The following is a 26,162-nucleotide window of genomic DNA, read 5'->3' as shown; positions in this document are numbered from 1 at the left end:
ATATAATCGTGATAACAAAAAGTGTATCTGATTTGGTTTGATAAGCCATTCTTGTATTAATTAATTTTATTTTCATTTAAATATTTTCATTTTTATTTCATTTTAATTTAAATTTTTAATTTCAATTTAATTTTATTAGTTGTCTACAGTTATGTTTTGGTTTTTATTCACAAATTGTTTGAAATCTTGAACTGGATTTATAAACTTAAACAATAAAACTAAAAAAAAAAAAAACTGTAGAAATATGTATATATTGGATTATTACCAGCTTCCTTGGGTTTATTGCAATACGAGTTGGATCTTTTTACCTGCCATTACAGGATTTAGCATACACTTTCGATTTGAAGTTCAGTATTTTTTCTGCGTCAATATCCAATTTCCCTTATTTTATGCAGATAAAATGATTTAAAAAAATTTAAAAACATATAATTTGCTATGTTTATTACCTTTAGCAAATTAGGTGCAAACCGTTTATAATATTTGCTAATATTTCTCCTCCGAGCAGATGTATAAACATCGAAAACTCATGGATTAAGGAAATATATTTTATTATACTGCATTCTTTGATTTGCATACAATAACATTTCTATATTTGAAATTTCACTTTTTCAAATCACAAATTTTAAATCCCTAAATTATATATATATATATATACATATATATATATATATATATATATATATATATATATAATTTAGTCCTGGACGAAATCATAAGACCACTTAAGAAAGTAAGCGTTTATGCATATTATCGAATTTTTAATCTAACAAATGGTTGAAGCCATTGCCAAAAGGGAAAATATCATGGAAAAAAATGAAATCTGCTTCATTCGAAACCTTAACCCTGATCTAATAATTATTTTTTTAAAAAACAAACATTTTCACCTGGTCAAAATGATAAGACCACTTATAATTTATCTAACAAAAGGCAGTTATAAATTACTAAAAAGGGTCTCAGTATTTAGTATAGCCTCCATTATTACGAATTACTTCAAAAATTTACTTCGGCATGCTTGCGACTAAGTTTTTTTTATCAGTTGTGTACGAATTTTATCCCATGTACTGAAAACTGAATCAGAAAGTTCCTTTCATCGAATCATACAGTGTCCCATCCTTGAACACTTCTTTTTCCATCCATCCCCAAAGATTTTCAATGCGATTGAGGTCCGGAGAACATGCTGGATGATCTAACAATTCTATATTATTTGAAGAAAATTATTCTCGTGCTTGTCGAGAAGTGTGTATCACAGCGTTGTCTTGCTGGAAAATCCAATTTCTTCCACATAGACGTGGACCTTCAGTTCTGATAGAAGCATTTTCAAGCATTGAAATGTACTTCAATGATGTTTGCCGGCCTTTCACTACTTGCAACTTTAGGTCCCAGCTGACGAGAAAGCACCCCAGATCATTAAAGACCCTCCTCCACTATGTCGAGTTGAAAAGTCTCTTTAGGCAAATTTCTATCATGCCAATAGTGTTGAAATCAATCTGGACCATCTAGATTAAACTTTTTCTCATCGGAGAAAATTACATTTTCCCATTTCTCTTAATCCCAAGTCTGGTATTTGGCGGCATATTTAAGTTGTCTAGTTTTGGGCTGCTCAAGAAGACGTGGTTTCTGCAGTCGCTTTAAAGGATTAAACCCCTTTATTTTATGCCTCCTGATGGTTTTAGGACTACATTCTGCTGCTGTTTGGCTTTTCAATCGACTTGAGCTCATACTGGAGTTTTTTTTTAACTTCTGATACGGCGATCCAGTGATGGGGTTAATTTTTGGGGGGTCGATCTGGACTCTTTTTGTGTCCATATTGATCTGGATTTCTTAAAAAATTTGTGATGACCGTTTTGCTACGATTCACTTCGTTTGCAATGGCTCTATGGGAGAGTCCACCCTTATTAAGCTTAAAGATCCTTCCTCCCTCAAACTCTGATAATGGTTTCCCTTTTGCCATTTATAATTTAGTAAGATGTTTTTATCCACTAACAAGTTGCTTTTAGTAACATAGAAAGCTTTTCGTATTTATTTTTTCAAAACTAGCCGATTTTATTAAAGTGGTCTTATCATTTTGACCAGTTGAAAATGTGTTTTTGTTTTTTTTAAATAATTATTGGATCAGGGTTAAGGTTTCGAATGAAGCAGATGTCATTTTTTTTTCATCATATTTTCCCTTTTGGCAATGGTTTCAACCATTTGTTTAATTAAAAATTCCATAATATGCGTAAACGCTTACTTTCTTAAGTGGTATTATGAATTTGACCAAGACTATATATATATATATATATATATATATATATATATATATATGAATAAAAATAAAATAAAAATACCAGCGACGGTTGACGTTATGTTGTTTTGAAAAAAAAAACGAATGGAGTTATGAAATGATCAACGTTTCGTCCCTCTTGCAGAAGACATCTTCAGGATATTAAAAGGAAAAATGCAAAAAAAAAAAAAAAAGAAAACGATCATAGACCATATGAAAATCCTAGACCATAGACCATATGAATCTTACCCATATCGGGAAGGAAACTATGTGCGTGTATGGGAAGGATTCTAAAACTGTTTCATTTTCATTTTCATATGGTCTATGATCGTTTTCTTTTCTTTTTTTTTGTATTTTTCCTTTTAATATCCTGAAGATGTCCTCTGCAATAGAGACGGAACGTTGATCATTTCATAAATTCATTCGGTTTTTCTTTTTTCAAAACAGCACACACACACACACACACACACACACGTATATATATATATATATATATATATATATATATATATATATATATATATAAAGAGAGAGAGAGAGAGAAAGAGAGGGGGCGTGTTGATCCAAATTCATTCATATCTGTATTTATGTTCCCACATACTATTTAAGCTGCGCCTTCGGGACAAGATCAAAGTGTAGTATCTGTTCCGGCAGATGCTGCACTTAAGATAATTTGTACCAGTCAATGGAGGGGAAACCCTCTATACTGGGACAATTATTATTTTTGGTAACCAGAGTGCCCCCTTTTTGCCTACTTTTAGGGGAGCTGGTTTTTACCTCACATTAAAAACGGCCTTGTGCCTAATTTGCTCAGTGGGGGAGCAAATAAATACCATCTGTATTTATGTTCCCGAATCATTTGGGTCCTGGATATGACCTTAAACTATATCCGATGGTGAGGGCCCCAGCTTACAGGCCTTAGGGAGTGTGGAACCACCCTTTAATTGCCATTGCTCCCAGGTCCACTCTGACCCGGAGTGGTAGCACCTGTTAGGGTCCGTACTATGGGTTAAATAGAATACGACTTTAAAAAAAATATACTATATTTAAAAAAATCGTTCTTCAAAATCACCAGATTCGGCATTAAATAACCTGAAAAGGGTTGCTATGCCGTAAAACAAAACAACCAACCAACCAACCGAATTATTTGATTTTTTTTTTTTGCGTGGTTAATTGATTGACCGGCAAGTTAATCCTAATTTAAATCCCTGCGATTTTTCTTGTGGAGATATATGAAGTCAAACATATTCAGCTATTGCACTCCATTTACTTTAAGAATTAAAACGAGCTGTTCGTTCTGAAATTGCTGCTCTTCAACCCTAAATTCCCGGCGTTTGAAAGAAAAAAAAGTGGTAGTAGAGAAGCAGGTTCGAATCCGTGACGCGAGGCGGAAAAGAAATAAAAAGAAAACCTGACGTCTTACTGCTACCCCATGATGCAGCCGAAACTTCGAAACTTTAAAATTAGGCAACGTCAATCTGACCAATACGATGACCCTTCTTGTAGAAAAATGCCCAGTTGAGGGTGAAGGAATCAATATGTTTGGCTAATTTTTCGATATTTGATGTGTGAGACGTCTAGCTTACAAATGCTACTGATCTCGTGAACATCCGTCGTCTCTGTTGGAAGTTTTAGTCAGACATACACACATACATACATACATTTAAACAGACAGGTATGATTTATATTATAGATTATTTCGATCTAGAGACTATACCAAATGGAATAAAATACCATTTGCCAAATGTCAAATGTAATTGTTATATATGTATGATATATCTTCTGGTTTATACTAACCGAAACTAGTATTGACTTTTAAGATCTGCTTTCCGATATTTTTTTTACACAGGTAGCACCACATTATCAAGGCCAAGAGGCCACTCAAGGATAAGGGTTAAAGAGTGTACAGTAGAAATTGGACAATATAGTAATCATTAGTAATGAAAATTCAGTACATTTGATCACTTATATGGAACGGCTCATCAAGAACTTATTTACGTTAGACTTGAACACAACCATATTGTAGTCAGCCGGAAAGCAGGAAAACGGAAAACAATTCCACAGGCGTGCAGTTCTAAGAAAGAAACTTTGTTCATGGAATCTACGTTTAGGTTTAGGCGCAGATAAAGAGTAGGGGCAATTATTGATAGTGTTTTCAGCTAGACGAGTGTTTCTTGTGAAAGTTTGTCGAGGGGGGGCATAGACTGAAGCTCAGTCGAACACTTTCCATGAAAATAACGATACATCAGAGACAAACTCGCAACATCTCTTCTGTGAGATAGAGGTTGCAGGGAAGAGAAAAGGACATCTCCTACGAGGCTACGAAGTCTATTTTGAACTCTATCAAGGCAGGACAAGTCCTTTCTAGCAGCTCTTGCCCAGATGTGGCAACAGTATTAAATCCTTGGACGTACCTGGCTCTAATATAGATAGAGAATTTCATCAGCAGTGAGATATCTACCTGATCGATAGAAAGATCCCACCATTTTTCCAGCGGCCTTGGCAACAGATTTGATGTACGTGTTCCATTTAAGATCAGGAGTAATGGTCAAGCCCAGAAACTTGTCAAAACTTGAGGCCTCCTGAAGACGAGAGAAATTCATTTAGATTGATGTCAGATGTGGATCAGAATGTTGATGATGTAAAGAGAGAAGCTTGGTTTTAGATGCATTAAAAGTAACCAGCCACTCCTTTCCCCATTTATTATGTGATCAAGATCAGAGGAGAGAGAATCGGAGAGAACTTGGTCGTTTACTGTTTTAGATGTGCTACCATAACACAAACTCAAATCTAGGTGATTTGAAGTATGCCAATGTCTATATGAACGTTGTTTTTTTGTGATTTTTTACAAAATTTTTATTAATGTTTCAATTTCTTTGCATGAAGTTTTGGTTTAATGGTGTGCAGTTTTATTTGAAAAGAAGATATTTTGTTGACTGAATTTGTTCGAGTATGTTTGTATCCTATAACAAGTGTTTATCGTTTCTTACTTCGACATCAATGTCAACCGCTTCTCCTTAATTTCCTAAAAAGGAGTAAAGGTTATGTTCTTAAAGAGACTTTTTATAATGATAATGGTTTTATAAATAAATATTAATAATTATTTTTTTATCTATATACAAGTGTTTCCTGCTTATCCAACCATCGGTGGATCATGTGATAATCAATGCAAATCGGAAGATTCGAATTCAGTCACAAAGTCAATATTGACTCCGTAGGCTAGAATTTTTTCATGCAGGATAATAGCAAAGAGATTGAGGGAAATTAAATACCTATAAATGCCGAATTAGCGGGCATAAACAATAAACAGTCAGAGAGTATTCAACGAGGAAATATAAAAATTGCACTTTACGCTTAGGTTGACCGTTTATCCTTAATATCCTAAAAACGGAACAACTTTATTTTCTTCAATATTTTTTGTAACAATAATATTGTTTATAAATAAATATGATTAATTATTTTTATGCTTACAGACACTAGTGTTTCATGCTTTCGCAATCATTAATCGAGGAACCGACAATTACTGCTAGTCCGGAGATTTGAACCCAGTCTATTCTTCCTTAGAATACAGATTGGACACCCACTCACTACTCCACTCTACAAAGGTCACCAATGGAATCTATAATATTAATCTTACCTGTCTGTTTAAATGTATTTATGCATAATGTATGTATGTATGTACGTATGTCTGCCTAAAACTTTCGACAGAGACAACAGATTTTCACGGGACTGATATCATTTTGAAGCTCTACCCTTCGGGCGACAAATATCGAAAAATTGGCCAAAAACATTAATTCCTTCACCCTTAACTGGTAACTTTAGTACAAGGAAGGTCGTTTTTTTCGCTGACATTTTTTTGCAAGTCATTCGCCCGTGACGTCACAACCACGGTAGGCACATCGGTAAGACATTTTTTATATACTTTTTTTTTACCTCTTTTTCCTCTGGTGTGTAACGGGTTCGAACATGCTTACTACTCCTATATATATATATATATATATATATATATATATATATATATATATATATATATATATATATATATATATATATATATATGCTGTTTTGATTTACACCTTTCCTATGGGGTTCTTTACTACACTACTTCTTCAGACTCAGACAACGCCGGGTACCGCCGCTAGTCTGTTATATAAAAGGTCTGTACGTGGGTATGTGTATGTGTGTATGTTTGTATATCTCGCAAAAACTTCGACAGATACGTCGGAACGTGACAAAATCGGTATCGTTTTAAGGCTCGATGTCTCGGACGACAGATATCGAAAATTTGTCAAAAATATTGATTCCTTCATCCTCAACCTGCCCGTTTTTTACAAGCAGGATTTTTGCATCGACATTTTCACAAGTCATCGTCTCCGTTGGATTGACTACCTTTATTTGAAAGCTTGCAACTTCCGGTTTCGCGCTGGACGAATCAGCTAAGACGTTAGAATTTTTTAAAACTTTTTTTCCTCGTTTGCGTTACGGGTTCGAGCCTGCCTGCCTACTACAACTGTTTTAACACCTCTTTCCACCCGGGATGACTACTGTTGTTTTGAATTCTCCTTTTCCCCGGGGTTTATAACTACACTCCCTCTCCACACGCGGGCAACACCGGGTACTCCCGTTAGTCATTAAGAAAATTCACAATCATTGTTGCAATTAAATCATATTTAATAGAAATTAACTTCAGTCGATGTCTGTCTTGTCAACCAAGTCTTATTGATGAATGTCCAACATTCTTTCATTTAATATGTTCTAAGTATTCACCTCTGCATTGCAAAACTATATGTTCTAAGTATTCACCTCTGCATTGCAAGCACAACTCAATGCAAAACTATGGAAAACTATCAATTAATCTAACCCTAACCCTAACTCACTTCTCTGTATTTTTGTATTGATGCCTCTTCAGTGTTGTAGAATAATATGAGAGTTATTATACGGACATTAGAATTGAGATAACCCCACGCATACAAATCTGGATGTAGGAACAGTGTTGGAATGGTTAATCGGAATTGGGAATCTGAAACATTGTAACATTTGTGTTCCGGACATTTTATTCTGTAACATTGTAACAGTTGGGTTCCGGACATTTTATTCTGTAACATTGTAACAGTTGGGTTCCGGACATTTTATTCTGATTTTCGATTAAGAAAAAGATTTTTTATTTCGATTTTTTTTTAAACTTAATGTTGGAACGATGACACTAATCTTATTGGTTTTAATGGTTAATTGTATTTGCCTCTGCGTACCTGATTACACAAATCAATGCAAAACTATGGAAAACTGTAAATTAATCTAACCCTAACTCACTTCTCTCTTGGTATTTGTCTGATTTTCGCCTTGATGTCTCTTCTGTGTTGTAGAATAGTATGGGGTGGTTTTATAAACATTATAATACCACGCATACAAATCTTGATGTGGGAACAATGTTGGGAGAGTTAATTGGATTTGGGACTCTGAAAAACCTGAACATCAGAATTCCGGAAATTTTATTCTATTTTTTTTTTATCAAGAAAAAGATTTTTAACTTTGATTTTTTTTGTTTCAAACTTAATGTTTGAACGATGACACTAATCTTATTGATTTTAGTGGTTAATAACATTTGCTTCTGCGTACCTGAATACGAGATAAAACGTAAATATGGAGAGGAAATGAACCTATGCAGCATGGCTTCTGCAGTTTAATGTTCTTTCTGCTCGGTAATATTACTGAGAGAAATAAGAACGTTCTTATTTTTAATCGTTTCTTAACAATATTACTTCATTCTTTTCCTCTCTTCCGTCTAATCGAGTCACATATCTGTTCGATTCAACTTCTTGCTTACTGTCCGCTTTTTATTCTGCTAAATTGACTTCCCAGCGCGCACTCAAGTGTATAGAGGCAGCTCGCTGTCAAAAAATCTCTTGAAGAATGTGCACTGATAGAATTCGATAATAAAGTTTGGAAGAGATGGAAAAATAAGTCGGCAAAAGAAATCACATTGCAACATACAAGTTACCATGGTCAAGATTGAGCCTTTCAACGTGTATTTATATGAGAAATGCAGTTAAGTCGCATCTTTTAAACATCGATGTTTTCGATGTTTACTTGAATTCCATTTTCATAAATACTAGTTCTTACGTACATACGGTATGCTCCATGTTGACGCACCGGTTCCCACCAGATCACTGAAGTTAAGCAACGTTGAACCTGATCAGTACTGAAACGGGTGGTCATTTTTTCAGTCGATCTTGGGTTTCTCCTGACCAATGGACCGAAGCAGTACTGGTTAGGATAGGTGTGGTTGCATATTGCGCAACTCTTGCCTCCCAATTGCACGCGCATTTACACTTACCGGTGGTTTCATTGTCTCTTTCGATTTTACGGGGCCTTGGTATAGTTTTTACATACAAAGCCTTGCTAGTAGGTAGTTTTGTTATCATTTTTGCTCCGATTTTTCCCTTTTTTGCAACACTATAAATAGTTTTTAAGTGTGATTTGGAAAGTTTAATTTAATGATTCTGCAGCTTTTAATAATTACATTATTATTTTACACAAGTCAAACGTGCATATCTCACCCCCCCCGTGAGTGCACAATGAATGAGGCATAAAAATGACTAAGTTCAGCATTTGGCCCCTCATTTAGTCCCAAACGACCCTAGGGGACGTCAAATTCTGGTGAAAATTAACAAACGGTGCAGCTTTCGGCCTTTACATATGTAAATTTGAGTTCTGGACCATGCCTAAAAACAAATGACTAACTCCATCATTTGCCTCCTCCCCATTTAGCCCCCAAAGTCCACAAGGCCTTAACATATTTAAATTTGAGTTCAGCGCCATGTAAACCGACTGAATAGACATACACAGAAAATTTATTGACAAATATGGTGAAATAGTCCCCAAAATGGAATGTTTTTATTAGCCCTAAAAGAACACCTGGGGCACACCCAAGAGTTATCGCAAAGTATAGACAAACAAAATTATATAGAAATCAGTTAGTTCCAACTTTTCAGAAAGTTTTATAAAACTCCAAGGCATCAATTTTATTTAATAAGCACAAAAGTGTTAATTTTAGACATTTTAACCCGAAAGGAAACTCTACGGGAAGCAACCGGAGTTTTCCCGGAAAATCCGTTCTGTTACTTTTTTTTACTCATATCATGTTTAATGTTTGTGCCAGATTGCAAAACGTCCCAAGGCGTAGTTATTAAGGAAAGTGCGGACGGACGAACGTACAAAGGTGAATTTACAGGCCCCTCTTCCTTTTGTCTGAGAGCCAAAAACTATTCATTCAAATAATGTGTTTTTAATGCTCGCTTGTTAAAAAATACATATGAAAAGCCTCCTAAATTATGTATCTCTTTTTAATGCATGCTTGTTAAGAATTCTAATGTAAAACACAAATGAAAGACAGAATCAAATACAAAACAGTAGACGAATATATATCGTTTCTCTTAATAAACATTATTAATGTAATATTATATGAGAAAAATCATCTGTATTATTTGGATTTTTCTGACTACTGGCCTTGTCTAAAGTGTTAAATTTACAACGTTTAGTGTCGATGTAGCTTTCGATCATAGGATTTTTTTCTGTCAAACTCGGTAATCTGCACGGAAGTTCTATCTTAAAACCTTATGACTGGGTAGAAATCCCAAGTAATTCGCAATTATAATTTTCAATGTCTCCCACACTGAGACTTCAACCTTTCAATAGGTGTAAATTTATAACTAAATGTTACCAAATACTCTATCCATTATGCCACGATCCCTTGCAGGCAATTCTAGTTTACATTTTAGGAGCCTTAACCTAAAGTTGTTTCTAGATGAAAATATATATATATATATATATATATATATATATATATATATATATATATATATATATAAGAGCTACTAGTAAAAAATAATATGTTAAAAAACACTTTGAACAAGAGTTAAACACATATTTAATTTGAAAAGGAAACACTGAATAAGTGGATAGTCATTAATCCGCGGGGTTCGAAGAAATACTTTTCTTTCTCATCAGAGTGTAGGATTAAGCAAAATGCGGGATCGGATTTTGCATACAAAAGTATTTGACGAAACTGCAAGTAACTCAAAGATCTTACTTGATAGCAAAAATTGAAGCAGAGAGAATATGATGAAGAAAAAGGTGATTACACGTGAATGGATAGTCTGGTAAAGGGCAAATTATCCAATGACGGTAAAATCTAAAAAATATAAATCCAAAAGAGTTAATAGAATTTCCATTCGCACAAGTAAAATCCAAGGAAATCACGTAGTTGAAATATGTCCAAAATAACCCAAAAGGCCGAAATCCATGGAATAATTCACAAATATGTACAATGAAAATGGGTAAAAATTCCAATAATATTAATAAAAGAAAAATAAGATATGCGTTTAACACGGCTGCCGAGACAAAAAGTAATTAAGAAAGATCAGGGAAGTAAAAAAGAAACAAATCAGTGAAGAAGAAGAGAAAAAATTAAATGGTGATAGAATTAAATATAAAATAGAAAAGCAAATGTCAAAATGACCCAGACAAAATGATGTAAAAGGCGCGCGAAAAATATAGGGCAAAAATAGGTCAAATGAAATGTACAGGTTATTACTTAAGAAAATGTCACCAAGAGTTGCTAAAAGACACTAAATGGAAAAAAATAAATAAATAAATAAATAAATAATAAAGAATAAATAAAAAAAATGCATAAAAATAAAATAAAAATAAATATCTTTTTAAGGGAAGAGGATGGCCGGTATCTGAAAATTGCGGTTAAAGCAAGTAAGTTAGTAAGAAAAAAAAGTAAGCATGTAAATAAATTCAAATAGTAAAATACAAGTAAATAAACCTACAGGATATGAATGTGTGAGTAGATTGATATTTTAGATAGATAGGACTATTTAAAGCCTAAAACAGACTTTGAAGATAAAATACCGGCCAAGGAAAGAAGAAATAAAGAATAAAAAAAGGATTATTAAGTTATAAAGTATTAAGAACGTATGTAGAAAAAACGATAATGTTAAACAAAAATTATATATCTATCTGAAAGGTTAAAGTAATAAGTATGTAATTTTAAAATTAGCATAATTAAATTTGGACTTATGTTTACAGAATAAGATCAGTTCGTTTTTATAATTCATTATATTGTTATTTTGAGGGAAAGTAATTATAGTTATAGCTTCGGTTGTGCAGAGGCGACATGTCTTAGAGCCTGGAGTATAAAACTTAACTTTTTATGATAGTCCATTTAATTGAGAAAGGGGGTATTATTAGAGTTAAGTTTTTTAATTAAAGTTGGTAGAGAAGTTCCTTGGTTATTATAAGAATTATGGTTCTTAAAAGAAGAAATGTGGTTTGATATTCTTTTCTTAATTAATGTTGAAGTAGCGCCGATATATGTTTGTACATTATTAAAAGCTCGAGGTCTGGTATTAATATTAATTTGCTGATTTGTACTTGGGAAATAGTTAAATAGTTTGAATATTGTTCATAGTGTTCAACAAATGGTGGGACAATGATTGTACGAGGACTATTTTGGAGAGGATAATGAGTGTTGTTAGTGTTAGGTTGGCTGTTAGGAGAAATATTCTTCTTCTTCTTGTTCTTGTTCTTATGATTATTATTATTATTATTGCTAGTTTTATGATTGTAGATGGAGGGGCTGCTCGAGTGGTATATTGGATTAGTAACTCTATCAGATGGAGGATGGGAAGGAGAATAACATGAAGACGAAAGATTAATATCTGTTATGCGAGGATTGCGCGGGAGCTCAGTAATTGTGCATAAATAATAATAATAATAATAATAATAATAATAATAATAATAATAATAATAATAATTATAATGATAATAATAAATTTATTATTATATATATATATATATATATATACATATATATATATATATATATATATATATATATATTCCGCCGGGGTTTGCTCGGGCCCTATATACTGTTCACAAATTAATGTGCATATAATATATATATATATACATATATATATACATATATATGCATATATACATATATATATATATATATATATATATATATATATATATATATATATATATATAAGCATGCTTATATAGGATAATGCCTTTCTATATAATAGGCTTCTTAAACTACCATAGGGAAAAGTTGGTAAAGACCGCAGACGCCAATTTTTTAAAACTTTGACCCCAATTTTACACCGTAACATTTTTGTTTTGAGCTCAAATTGAATTAAAATGTCAAAGTAAACTACATCTGAAATTTCTAGTGTTTAGACCCAACATTGACGGAGGGGGTTTGTAGAGTCCGTAAAGGTCCACTCTGTAAACTTTGACTTCTTACCAGCCAAATTTTCTCTCAAAAACTGATTAAAATGTTTGCTGCATGTTTGAATACCCTTTATATAAAATTTCAAATCTTTGAACGCAAAATTGGCTGAATAGTTTGCTTGAGACCACAAAGGTATTTTTTTTAAAACGTTGACCCCTTGGAAGCCAAATTGTTAGAAAAAAAACGATAAAAAAGCTTGCCCTATGTCTAAATACACTTTATGTAAAATTTCAAATATTTCGACTAAAAATTAGAGCTGAGTTATTTGGTAGAGACCGCAGAGATCAATTTGTTTTAAACTTGACTCCAATTATGACCACTGAAAAGTCATTGTTTTGGGCTCTAATTAAATTATAAAGTTATATCAATACCCAAGTAACCTATATCTAAAATTTCAAGTGTTTACACACAAAATTGTCGGGGGAGTTTTGTAGAGTTCACAAAGGTCAAATCGTTGAATTTGTGACCTAAGCAGCATAATTTTGGGCCGAAATCCAATTAATCTCAATACACTGTATGTCAAATTTCTAGTCTGTAGACCGAAAATGGACAGAGTTATTTGGTAGACAGAAACACACAGATATTTTCATTTTTATAAATATACTAGTAGTTCAGCCCGTCTTTGCTCAGGCTTTATGTACTGTTCATAACTTTACAAGCATATGTATCTTAAAAAGTGTACATATGTAATGTCATGCCTTTCTATATAATAGCCTTTCTTTATTAAAAGAGAGAAAAGTTGCTAGAGACCGCAGAGGTCAAATTTGTTTTTAATTTGACCCTAATTTTGACCCCTTAACATTTATTGTTCTGGGCTCAAATCAAATTAAAATGTCTAACCCATATCAAAGTAACCTACATATAAAATTTCAAGTGTTTAGTCCCATAACAGGCGAAGAAGTTTGGTAGAATCTGCAAAGGTCTTGGAAGCCAAATTTTCGCCCAAAAACTGATTAAAAAGTTTGCTGCATGTCTGATTACCCTTTATGTAAACTTTCAAATGCTCAGACTCAAAATTAACTTTATAATTTGCTAAAGATCGCACAGATCAAATCTTTTGAACTTTGACCCTTGGAAGCCAAATTTTCAGAAAAAAAAACGATTAAACTCTTGCAGTGTGTCTGAATACTTTTTATGAAAAATGTTAAATGTTTCGACCAGACATTGGCTAAGTTATTTGTTAGAGAACCCAAAGATCAATTTGTTTTTAACTTCGCCCCCAATTTCTTACCCCTTAACATTTACTGTTTGGGGCTCAAATCAAATTATAAAGTTAGATCCATGTCCAAGTAACCGATATATAAAATTTCAAGTGTTTAGACCAAAAATTGGCAGAAAAGTTTGGTAGAATTCTCAAAGGTCAGTTGTTGAATTTTGACCCCTTAAACGCAAAATCTTTTGGCAAAAACCCGATTATAAACCTTTTCCCAAATCTCAATACACCGTAAGTCAAATTTCAAGTCTTTCAGTCGAAAATTGACAGAGTTATTTGGTAGAGAATTGTATACAGGCAGACAGACAGACAGAAAACACACACATTTTTATATTTATATATATATACTAGCATTTCAGCCCGAATTTGCTCGGGCCCTATGTACCGTTCATAACTTTATGTGCATATGTATATATTAAAACGTGTGAATATAAACGGTAATGCCTTTCTATATAACAGGCTTCCTTAACTACCATAGAGAAAAGTTGGTAGAGACCCAAGACGTCAACGTGTTTAAAGCTTTGACCCCAATTTTGACCCCTTAACATTTATTGCTTGGGACTCAAATTCAATTAAAATGTTTGACCTATGTCAATATAACGCACATCTAAAATATCAAGTGGTTAGACCCAAAATTGGCGGAGAAGTTTAGTAGAATCTGCAACGGTCAACTCTTTCAACTTTAACCACTTGCCAGCCAAATTTTCGCCCAAAAACTGATTAAAAAGCTTGCTGCATGCCTGACTACCCTTTGTGTAAAGTTTCAAATGTTTCGACTCAATATTGGCTTAATAGTGTGTTAGAGACCGTGAAGTCTTTTTTGACTTTAGCCCTTTGGAAGCCAAATGTTCATGAAAAAAAAAAACGATTTAAAGCTTTTCCTCTCTCTGAGTACACTTTATGTCAAATTTCAAATGTTTAGACCCAAAATTGGCTGAGTAATTAGGTAGAGACCGCAGAGATCAATTATTTTGTAACTTTGACCCTAATTATGACCCCTTAGTCTTTATTGTTTTGGACTCAAATCAAATTATAAAGTTATATCCATGTCCAAGTAACCTATATCTAAAATTTCAAGTGTTTAGACCCAAAATTAACGGAAGCGTTTGGTAGAGTTCTCAAAGAAAAACGTTCTCTAAAAACACTTAAATGTTAAAAAGCTACGAAGACGAGAGTTGTACTATTAGAACGAGGTAACTGCTGGTCTCCAGGTTTTATTTTTCTAGATAGTCACCACTCTTCTCAATGCACATTTGACAGCCTCATTTGATGTCTCGGTCCTAAACGTCACTCGAATCTCTGTCACTATTCTGAAATCAACAGGCCCATCTCTTAACTGTACTGACAGGAACTGTATCGATTTGGTAAACGTTCAACAGGTGCCCCTATATGTTGAAAGCTTTAATTTTTTCTGCATGGAAGAATTCAATCACCTATTTCTGCTTCTGGTGCACGTCTATTTCAGGAGTTGGGTTTTTAGAATGCCACAATGTCAGTTTATATAGTTTCAGGTCTAACTGTGCAATTTACAATCCCCTCTGATCCATTCAGGCGGAGTAAAATATAGGAGGTGTATGCCGCATAAAAATAGTATCTGCCTTATGTATATATTTTACGGTAGCATTACGTCCAAGTTTTTATGATTTAACAATTTATAGTTTTTAGTAATTATTTAAAAAGATGATGTTATGGTAACATATTTAAACAGTTATATATAGTATTTACCCGATATCCGCCCAAATTCCCGAGTTCGACAGAAACATTCCCGAGTTTGACAGAATACACTTTAAGAGAGTCAGAGGTTACATCAACCGAAACGTTGTGAAAATTACATTCAAGATGAGAACAGTAGTCTGATGAATCCAAAATTCAGAAACGTCAACACAAAAGCAACACACCTGATGTATATATATATATATATATATATATATATATATATATATATATATATATATATACACTTAGTTTCGTATACATATGAATTGAAAATGTCTCCTTAGGTTAAACACTAATTAGCATACAAGATAAAATAAACATTTAAAAATACACTAAGTTTTTTATATAACGTTTTTGTAACCAAACAAAACAAAAACAAACCTATAAGATAAAATTATTGTCCAAGACGTATTGTCTATCTCAATAAAAACATCGTACCGAATGTATTGATTTGTTTGCTCTTATGAAACTGATTTTTAATGTTTAATTTTAATTTTTAATTAGAAATTATCAATCATCTTACTCAATATTAAAAAGCTCTAGGATATATATGCCTATCGAGTTTATTAGATGTCTGTTTTAGTTTATTTAATTGTATTAATTTACTAATACATTAAAATATACTCTGCTCTTCGGACTGTTGTTTTAATCCCCTTAATATATATGTACATATATATATATATATATATATATATATATATATATATATATATATATATATATATGTCTCTACTCTCGGCTTGTTGAGGGAACGCGTGCCCAGGGTGGCCAAAAGATGAGGTATAAGGACAACATCAAAGTAAATCTAAAGCGGTTTCACGTGAACCTTGAGACATGGGAGAACGTGGCTGGGAGCAGGTTGGCATGGAGGAGTGCTGTCCACGAAGGTGCTGCGCTTTATAGCAGTGACCTAAATCAAGCTGCTGAGGATAAACACAAGCACAGAAAGGACAGATTATCAACCAGACACACCCAACCCTACCCACCACCACTAGCTTTATCTGCCCAAATTGCACAAGGAAAATTGGGTCTAGGATTGGGCTCTATGCTCACCTGAGGACCCACAGAAGCCACAACGGAGAACAGTCTTACTCGGACACGAGTGACCGCCGATGATGATATTTGTGTGTGTATATATATATATATATATATATATATATATATATATATATATATAAACTGCAGACCAGCTTATTTTTTGCTGGCTATCTTGCTCTTGCTTGTTGCTAGATCTCAACATTTTGAACCGAGAGAGAGACTTAGCTGTCGTACAAAGCTAAGACTCTGTAACATCATCTGTGTATAGATACTCCCTCAGGCATTTGGGCTCATGGATTTTAAATGTCTGAGGGAGTGACACTCGTCTGACAAGACGTTACAATCATTATCATCATATATATATGAGTATATATATATACACATATATATATACAAATATATGCTTATATATATATATATATATATATATATATATATATATATATATATATATATATATATATATATATATATATATATATATAAGTGACACTGTGATGTTTTCTTCGCTCCCGGAGTCCTTAAAAATGACATGTTAGCTGCCTTTGTTTATATTCTAGTCGCCTCCATATTTTTGGGACGTATTATTTGTAATTAATTTATTAAGTTATTTATTTATTTTTTATGCACGTAGATAACTTGATTTTATTCATGTAGAAAACATTTAAATAAATAAATTTTTAAATATTTTAATAATAAATAATATACATACATATATATATATATATATGTATATATATCTAAGAAATTATTATAGCAAAAAAATAATTATATATATATATATATATATATATGATTAGTTTCGTACTTTTCTATAGTTATGTTCTGTTTTAGGAGGATGTGATGAGGTGTGTATATTTTTATATAGGTATACTTCGAGTATGTAGGTCTATATAATTGTCACATGGCCGTTATCGCCTGTTTTCCGTGTGTGCACATGTGTGTCTACAGTCATGTGTGTTGTGTGTGTGCCTATGCACCCACAAATGTCTTAAGACACGTACTTTTGCTCGTTCTGTGTCGCTACCCTCTCGCGACGATTCATATCTGCTCCCCCAAAACACGATTTTATTTTATTCTTTATTTGGATTCCATCGTTGACAGGCGTTTAATTGATTCAGATGTATTTCTTTATTTTTGTTTTCTCATCTTGAATCAATAATATATTATATGACTGACTGATTCTTTTCTTATTAAAGAACTCTCTGCAATCTCTCGTTAACTCTTGGCTAACTTCGATTAATCATACGAAAAATCATGTGCGTCCCTATATATTTAAAGGTGTATGTGTCGGGCTGTAACCCCGGTAAACCGTGTGCTTTAAAATGCACTGACCTGCCTCGTGACCCCTGCTAGGATGCAGGTGCAACTCATTTCTTCGTTTGCATATTTAAAAACTAAACATTATTCAGAAGTAACTTTTCCTAGGCATTTATTGTCAAGCTGACGTGATATTGCAAACAAAAACAAACGGAATTTGATGAACGACATTATCTTTATTATTAATTAGCAGTTAAGCCCGGCTTTGCTCGGCCCCTATGTAGTGTTAATATCTTTATGTGCATATGTATATATTTAAAAAGTGTGCAGATTTACTGTAATGCCTTTCTATATTTCCTTAATTACTATATAGAAAGAATAGTAAACGCTACAGAAAAAAGACTTTTTAACCTTTAACCAAATTTTGACCCCTTAACATTTATTATTTTAGACTCAAATCAATTTAAAATGCCTGACCGATGTCAACGTAACATACATCTGAAATTTCAAGTCCTTAGACCCAAAATTTGCGAAAGAATTTGGTAGGTCTGTAAAGGTCAATTCTTCTAACTCTGATCGGAATTTTCGCCAGCGGAATTTTCGTCAGAAAAATTATTAAAAAGCTTGCTGCATGTCTGAATACGCTTTATGTAAAATTTCAAATGTTTACACCTAAAATTGGCTGAATAGTTTACTAGATGTTCCAAAGGTCAAATCTTTAAAACTTTGACCCCTTGAAAGTCAAATTCTCGGCCAAAAAACGATTAAAAAGCTTGCTCTATGTCTGAATACCCTTTATATAAATTTCAAATTTTTAGACAAAAAATTGGATGAGTAATTTTGAAGAGAGGTCAAATTTTTTTAAAAATTTTACCCCAATTTTAACCTCTTAGCATTTATTGCTTTGGACTCAAACAAAAATATTAAGTTAGATCCATGCCAGAGTAACCTATGTTTAAGATTTTCAGTGTTTATACACAAAATTGGCGGAGGAGTTTGGTTGAGTTCACAAAGGTCAAATCGTTTAACTTTTACCTACTTACTAACAGCAAAGTTTCTGGTTGTAAACCGATATAAAAGATTTTCCAAATCTCAATACTTCTTATATCAAATCTCGAGTCTGTAGACTGAAAATGGACAGTTATTTGGTAGGAAAATGTACACAGACACACATACAGATATATTCACTTGGATAGATATAATAGCATGGGTTCCGGGCGTTGCCTGGGTGTTTCGAGGAGTGTGTGTAGCAACAACAAAAAAAAAGTGGTAGTAGGAAGGCAGGCTCGAAGCGTACCGTGAAGGAGGAAAAGAACGCGAAAACACGTGACGTCTTTGCTGTTACGACCACCGCCAAACCAGAAGTGACGTAGGTTTAAATTAAGGCTAGACAATCGAAAAGAGAGGATCACTTTCGAAAATATCGGGGGGAAAAGCGACCCCTCCCTGCAGAAAAGTGCCCAGCTGAGTGTGAAGACATAGATGTTTTTAGTCAATTTTTCGGTATTTGTCGTCTAAATGGTCGAGCTTCCAAACGATACTGGTCTTGTTAAAATCCATCGCCTCTATCGTAGGTTTTAGGCAGGCATGCAAACATACATACATCGATTTATATATTGGTAGCTCAAACGTTCGACCCAAACTGATTTAAACACTTGCCTTATCTCTGAATTCTCTTTATGTAAAATTTCAAATGTTTAGACCAGAAACTGTCTGAGTAATTTGGTAGAGACCGCAGAGGTCAATTTGTTTTAACTTTGACGCCTATTATTACGCCTTAACATTTACTGTTTGGGGCTCAAATCAAGTTCTTAACCTATATCTAATATTTCAAGTGTTTAGACCCATTTATTGTTTTGGGCCCAAATCAATTTATTAAGTTAGATCCATGTACAAGAGATCTATATCTAAAATTTCAATTGTTTAGACCGAAAATTAGCGGAGGAGTTGGGTAGATTTCTCAAAAGTAAAATCATGGAACTTTGACCCATGAACAGCCCAATTCTGACCGTAAACCGATTGCGATTCCCAAATCTCCATACCCTGTATATCAAATACCGAGTCCGTAGACTTAAAATTGACAAAGTCATTGCGTAGGGAAATGTACACAGACAAACAGACACACACACAGACATACATACAGACAGACGCTTTCACTTTTATAGATAGACTAACATTTCAGCCCGGCGTTGCCCGGGTGTTTGGATGTGTGTGTTGAGCAAAAAAAAACAAAAAAAAAACGTGGTAGTACCTATTTACAATGCCTCCCCACGGGACAGAGTTAGACACCAGGGTCGTTTTTTAACGTGGAGAAAAGGTACAAAAATAAAAATTGTCTCAGTCGTGAAGGATCTCCCCCCCCCCACCGAAAGAGAACAAGAACACGAAGCGCAGCATCCGAAGAACAGACACCGCACCCCGATCTTGACCAAAAGGCGAACCCGTACCGCGAAGAACGAAAAGGACAGGGGGGAAAAAAACATGACGTCCTTGTCGTTACGGCGGCCGCCAAACCGAAAGTGACGTAGATTTTTATTAAGGCTAGACAATAAAAAGGAGAGGATGACTTTCAAAAATATCGACGAAAAAACGCCCCCCCCCTGTAGAAAAGTGCCCAGTTGAAGGTGAATATATTAATGTTGTTAGCCAATTTTTCGATATTTGTCGTCTGAAAGCGATACTGGTAAATATCGGTCGCGACTGTCGAAAGTGTTAGGCACACATGCAAATATACATACATACATACATACATTTATATATTGGTAATCAAAAATTTTCGACCCAAGCCGATTAAAAAGCTTGCCCTATCTCTGAATACCATTTATGTCAAATTTCAAATGTTTAGACCAGAAAGTGCCCGAGTAATTTGGTAGAAACCGCAGATTCCAAAGGTTTTAAAACTTTGACCCATATTATGACCCCTTAAAATTTATTGTTTGGGGCTCAAATCAAGTTATTAAGGAATATCCATGTCCTAGGAACCTATATCTAATATTTCAAGTGTTTAGACCCAAAATTGTCGGAGGAGTTTGGTAAAGTTCTCAAAGGTCAAATAGTTGAACTTTGACCCCTTAATCGCCAAATTACTGGTCAAAAACCTATCACATCGATTTTCCCAAATCCCAGTACTCTGTATATCAAATTTCGAGTATGTAGACTGAAAATTGACAGAGTTATTCCGTAAGAAAATGTACACACACAGACAGACACAGAGATACACAGATACGTTCACTTTTATAGACATACTAGCATTTCAGCCTGGCGTTGCCCGGGTGTTTGTATTTGTATGTGGAGCAAAAAAAGTGTTAGGAAGACAGGCTCGAACCCGTACCGCATAGGAGGAAAATAACGGGGGAAAACCTTACGTCTATGCTGTTACGACCACCGCCAAACTGGAGGAAGCTACATTTTTTTTAATTTAGGCTAGACAATCGAAATAAGAGGATGACTTTTAAAAATATCGGCGAAAAAATCGACCCCCCCCGTAGAAAAGGGTCGAGTTGAAGGTTAAGATATTAATGTTGTTAACCAATTTTTTTGATATTTGTCGTTTAAAAGGTCGCACTTCAAAAGGATACTGATCTTGTAAAAATCCGTCGCCTCTCTCGAAAGTGTTGGGCAGACATGCAAACATACATACATACATACATTTATATATTGGTACCTAAACATTTTTTTAATCCAAACTGATTAAAAAGCTTGCCCTATCTCTGAATATTCTTTATGTAAAATTTCAAAGGTTTGGACCGGAAATTTTCTGAGTAATTTGGTAGAGACCACAGAGGTCAATTTTTTTAAAACTTTGACCCCTATTATGACCCCTTAAAATTTATTGTTTTGGGCTTAAATCAAGTTATTAAGTTAGATCCATGCCCAAGGAACCTACATCTAAAATTTCACGTGTTTAAACCCAAAATTTTCTGAGGAGTTTGGTAGAGTTCTTAAAAGTCAAATCGTTGAACTTTGACCCCCTTAACAGCCCAATTTCCGGCCGAAAATCGATAACAAAGATTTTCCCAAATCTCTGTACCCTGTATATGAGTTTATAGACTTATAATTGACAGAGTTATTGCGTAGGGAAATGTATACACACAGACAGACACAGCCACTTTCACTTTTATTGATATATAGATAGATAGATAGACTAATAGATTAAAAAAAATATATACGTATATATAAATATATATGGAAACAATTTTGTTTTACTGTAGGCGTTTTACGCAAATATTATGCAAGTATAAATCATGTAGAATATCTGCATGAACATAATTACACGTAATAGTTAACTAAAGATGATCATCCATAAAAACCCAAAAAACTAATAGGGAATTAATTAAAATGAATGTTTAAAAGAATATGCAAATTAGCTAGATCTGTTGCTAGTGATTGCAATTCCAGAACACATATCTAAGAAAATTGTATTTTCTTTTTAAATAAATAGAAAAAAGTAAATTAATTAAATAAAAAATAGGGGTTTTAATATGAATAGCAATGCACACAATAGAAAACGAATTTATAGGAGTAGGGAAGATATAGATAGAAGATAGATAGATAGATTATAATTTATTTATTTATCTATTTTTTTGCGAATTGATCTACCGGGGAAATAATTCCTTTTATATAAAATGATTAATAGAGCATTTCTTCTGATATGCAATCTGCATAAATTACAAAATAATGTTTAAGCATATTGTACGACAGGGTAACGGCGGCAGCCAGCAGGAATATAAATATATATCTTTTTCATTGGTTTCGAAGCGCCGCTCCCGTAGGTCGATGGGTAAAACTGCCGACTATCAGCGGGGTGGTTCTAGGTTAAATCTTATCTTGGGACATCTATTAGTCCAGCCACACTGATGAGTTTTGATACAACAAAACTATGCTATATGCGGATGACTTAAAATATATTTTAAGCCCCCTCTTTTGGGGTAGAGCACTGTCGTAAATAATTACATTCGCTACTTAATTGGCTGAAAAATGCGAGGCTCGCGGTTTGTTTGTAAATAAGCGGGTTGAGCACTATAAAGTGGTGGACAAATGTTTGTTTTAAATGGAAATTCGTAGAGGCCATTTACGGGCGTCACTCCTGTGGATCGATGGGCAGAACTACGTAGAACTATCAGCGTGATGGTACTAGGTTAAATCCTCGGCTTAGGAAAGGTTATTCTAGCCACACTGATGATTTGTGATACAACGAAAAAGTACTGTAAGTGGATGAATATATCTATCTATCTATCTATCTATATATATATATATATATATATATATATATATATATATATATATATATATATATATAATTCTATGCAAGCGTACAGGTATTTGTCTAGCCACACTGATGATTTGTGATACAACGAAACAGTACTGTAAGTGGATGATTATAGATATATATATATATATATATTGAGAAAAATAGAAAAACCGAATGAAATTATTAAAATAATCAACGTTTCGTCCTTATTTCATAGGACATCTTCAGGATATTTAAGTAAAAATGCAATGACTTATGACTTTTTCTTTTCTTGCATTTTTACTTCAATATCCTGAAGATGTCCTATGAAATAAGGACGAAACGTTGATTATTTTAATAATTTCATTCGGTTTTTCTATTTTTCTCAAAACATAACGTCAACCACCGCTGGTATTTTTACATTTCTTATGCATATATATATATATATATATATATATATATATATATATATATATATAATTCTGTGCAAGTGTACAGGTGTAGGTCTGCGCGTGTGTCTGTATGTGTTTTTTGTGTCTCTCAACAGAGAATTGATACGTAGTAATCTGAGAAAGATGAATGGGTCACGCAACGGAAATCTACTCGTGCGGATGCGAACCATTGTAAGTTGATAAAATAATGTTTTTTGCCGCTATACCTTGTTGATAAAGATACAAATGTTGGAGTCCACATATGTCTAGGTCGTATGTGTGATTTATTATTTCGATCGAAATAATAACAGATTTGATCTGCTAAGCTATATTTACACACACACACAAAGGCACACATACACACACGCACACACACACACACACACACACACATATATATATATATATATATATATATATATATATATATATATATATATATATATATATATATATATACTAGCTGTACCCTGTGGCTCAAATTGGCGCAATGGAAAAAGTTCCGAAATGAGAAAAAGCATGTTTCTTATAGGTTTAAATTTCCATTTTGCATGGGTACACAGTTTTTGTTGTTCCATTTTCTTAGCTGATATAGAGATTTTCCGGTTTGGTGACTCTTGAATATGTAACATAAATTGTCCATGTGAAAAAACAGTCAGTGTGACTGTAAGACCCACAATTGTAAAGATAGTTCCCTGTGCTTTGTTGATGGTTATTGCAAATGACAATAGAATTGGAAAGTGCAATTTGCTAAAGTGTAATGATGTATCCGGTGGAATAATAGGAATGCATGGAATGAAGATATATTCATATGTGAAAGGTCCTGTTAAGATTGTTGTTTCTATGATATTGTTTGTTATTTTTTTTTTACTGCAAGCTATGTGCCATTGCAAAGCTTGGATTGGTTTATATTTCACAACATGATAATTAGTACACCAAATTTCAGTTGCAATACATGCGGTGGCATCCCTGGCAAATATAACTGTTGGATAATTAACCACTTTATCTGCTTTCACAACAGTGTCGATGGATTTGTATTTGACTACCTCACTTGGAATTTTACATTTAATTATAGCGTTAAGTTCATGGGCATCTTTGTATTGACCTGCAAGAATAGCTCATTCACTCAGTCAAATGGAATTCTTATAATTTGAATATCTGCAAAAACCTTTTAAACTAACTATTCTTTTGATGAAATAAAATTACTGAAATTACAGAAGTTAAAAGTCAAAGAATTTTGCCCTTAACTCTGATCAGCTGACACTTTTTCGTACCCTATTTCCTACAAGTGATGCAAAAGTTTTTGTGCGGATCGAACAGTCTGCAACTGTATATGCATATTTTGAGTTAAGTTTAATGTCTTCACATGGAACAAAAAAGTAGAGTATTTGAGGCAAGCATTTATTTCATCTGCTGGTGTTGATTGAAGAATAACAGGTAACATTTGTCTGAAATCTCCTGCAAGCAATATTACTGCATTCCCAAATGGTCTGACATTGCCACGAAAATCTTGCAAGGATCGACCGAGAGCCTCAAGTGATTTTTTGCGTACCATTGTGCATTCATCCTAAACAATAAGTTTGCATTTTTGCAATATTTTTCCCCATATTGGATGTTTTGGAGATGTCGAACATGAGATTTTTGAAAAATTGAATGTTTTAAAGTAGAATAAATAATTCTTCTACTTAGCAGCAAGGTCGCAGGTATTCCTCATGCAGCAAGGGCTAAGGCTATGTCATTTTGTTACCAATTGGCTGCCAAAATCAATTTAATTAGAAAGGTTTTACCAGTTACTTCTGGTGCTGTTCAAGGTAGCAGTAATTTCCAAATAACTTCTATTCTCACAGTCAGTAAATTAGGTGACTAAAATAGGATTTATCCATGTTTTGACAATGCCTTATTCACTGTAATTAATTTAGGAGACTAAAATAGGATGAGGGATAGAGATGGACAGATAGAGAGGAAGATATATAGATAGAAAAGAGACAGTGAGAGGAAAATAGAGAAAGAGAAGGAGATAGAGAGATAAAGGGATTGATAGATAAACAGAGAGAGGGGGAAAGTTAGAAAAAGAGAGGGATGAAACAGAGGAAAGGAGAGAGATAGAGGGAGTTAGAGAGAGAAAGGGGCTCAAAGAGAGATGGAGAGGGTGATATAGAGAGAAAGATAGATTGAGAGAGGGAAAGGGAGAGATGGATAGAGAGAGATATTGAGAGAGGGGGAGAGAAACAGAAGGTGAACTACACTTCACCGTTTTTTTCCTCGTTCAGGAGAAGAAATCTTTCGAGACTGAGGCAATTTAAATGTTTCGTTATTATCCAGAGTACCCCGTTTTTTTTTTGGGGGGGGGGGCTAGATTTTCCTCGCATTAGAAACCGACCGGGTTATCTGTACTTTCACTTAACAAATTAATAAAAGAAAAACATATTGTAAAATTTGAATTTAACAGGAAAATACTATTTAAAAAAATCGCACGGTAACATAAGTGCATAAGTGCCACTTTAGGTACTCCTTTGGCGTTTAGTTCCATGACGACCAGCATAATTATTTAATAGTCGCTCCCTTAGCCCCCCTCCCCAGTCAAGGCTAATGCATGCGCACGTAACATTTTTTTATTTACTGACGTTGGCTTAGTAACTAAACGATTTATTGATAATTTCGTAACCCTTAAACACATGCCGGAAGATTTAAATTGGTTCATTATT

The sequence above is a fragment of the Euprymna scolopes genome, chromosome 19 (assembly GCF_053919585.1).
Source record: "Euprymna scolopes isolate OS-2025 chromosome 19, ASM5391958v1, whole genome shotgun sequence".
NCBI lineage: Eukaryota > Metazoa > Mollusca > Cephalopoda > Sepiida > Sepiolidae > Euprymna > Euprymna scolopes.
This window is presented reverse-complemented; position numbering follows the sequence as displayed.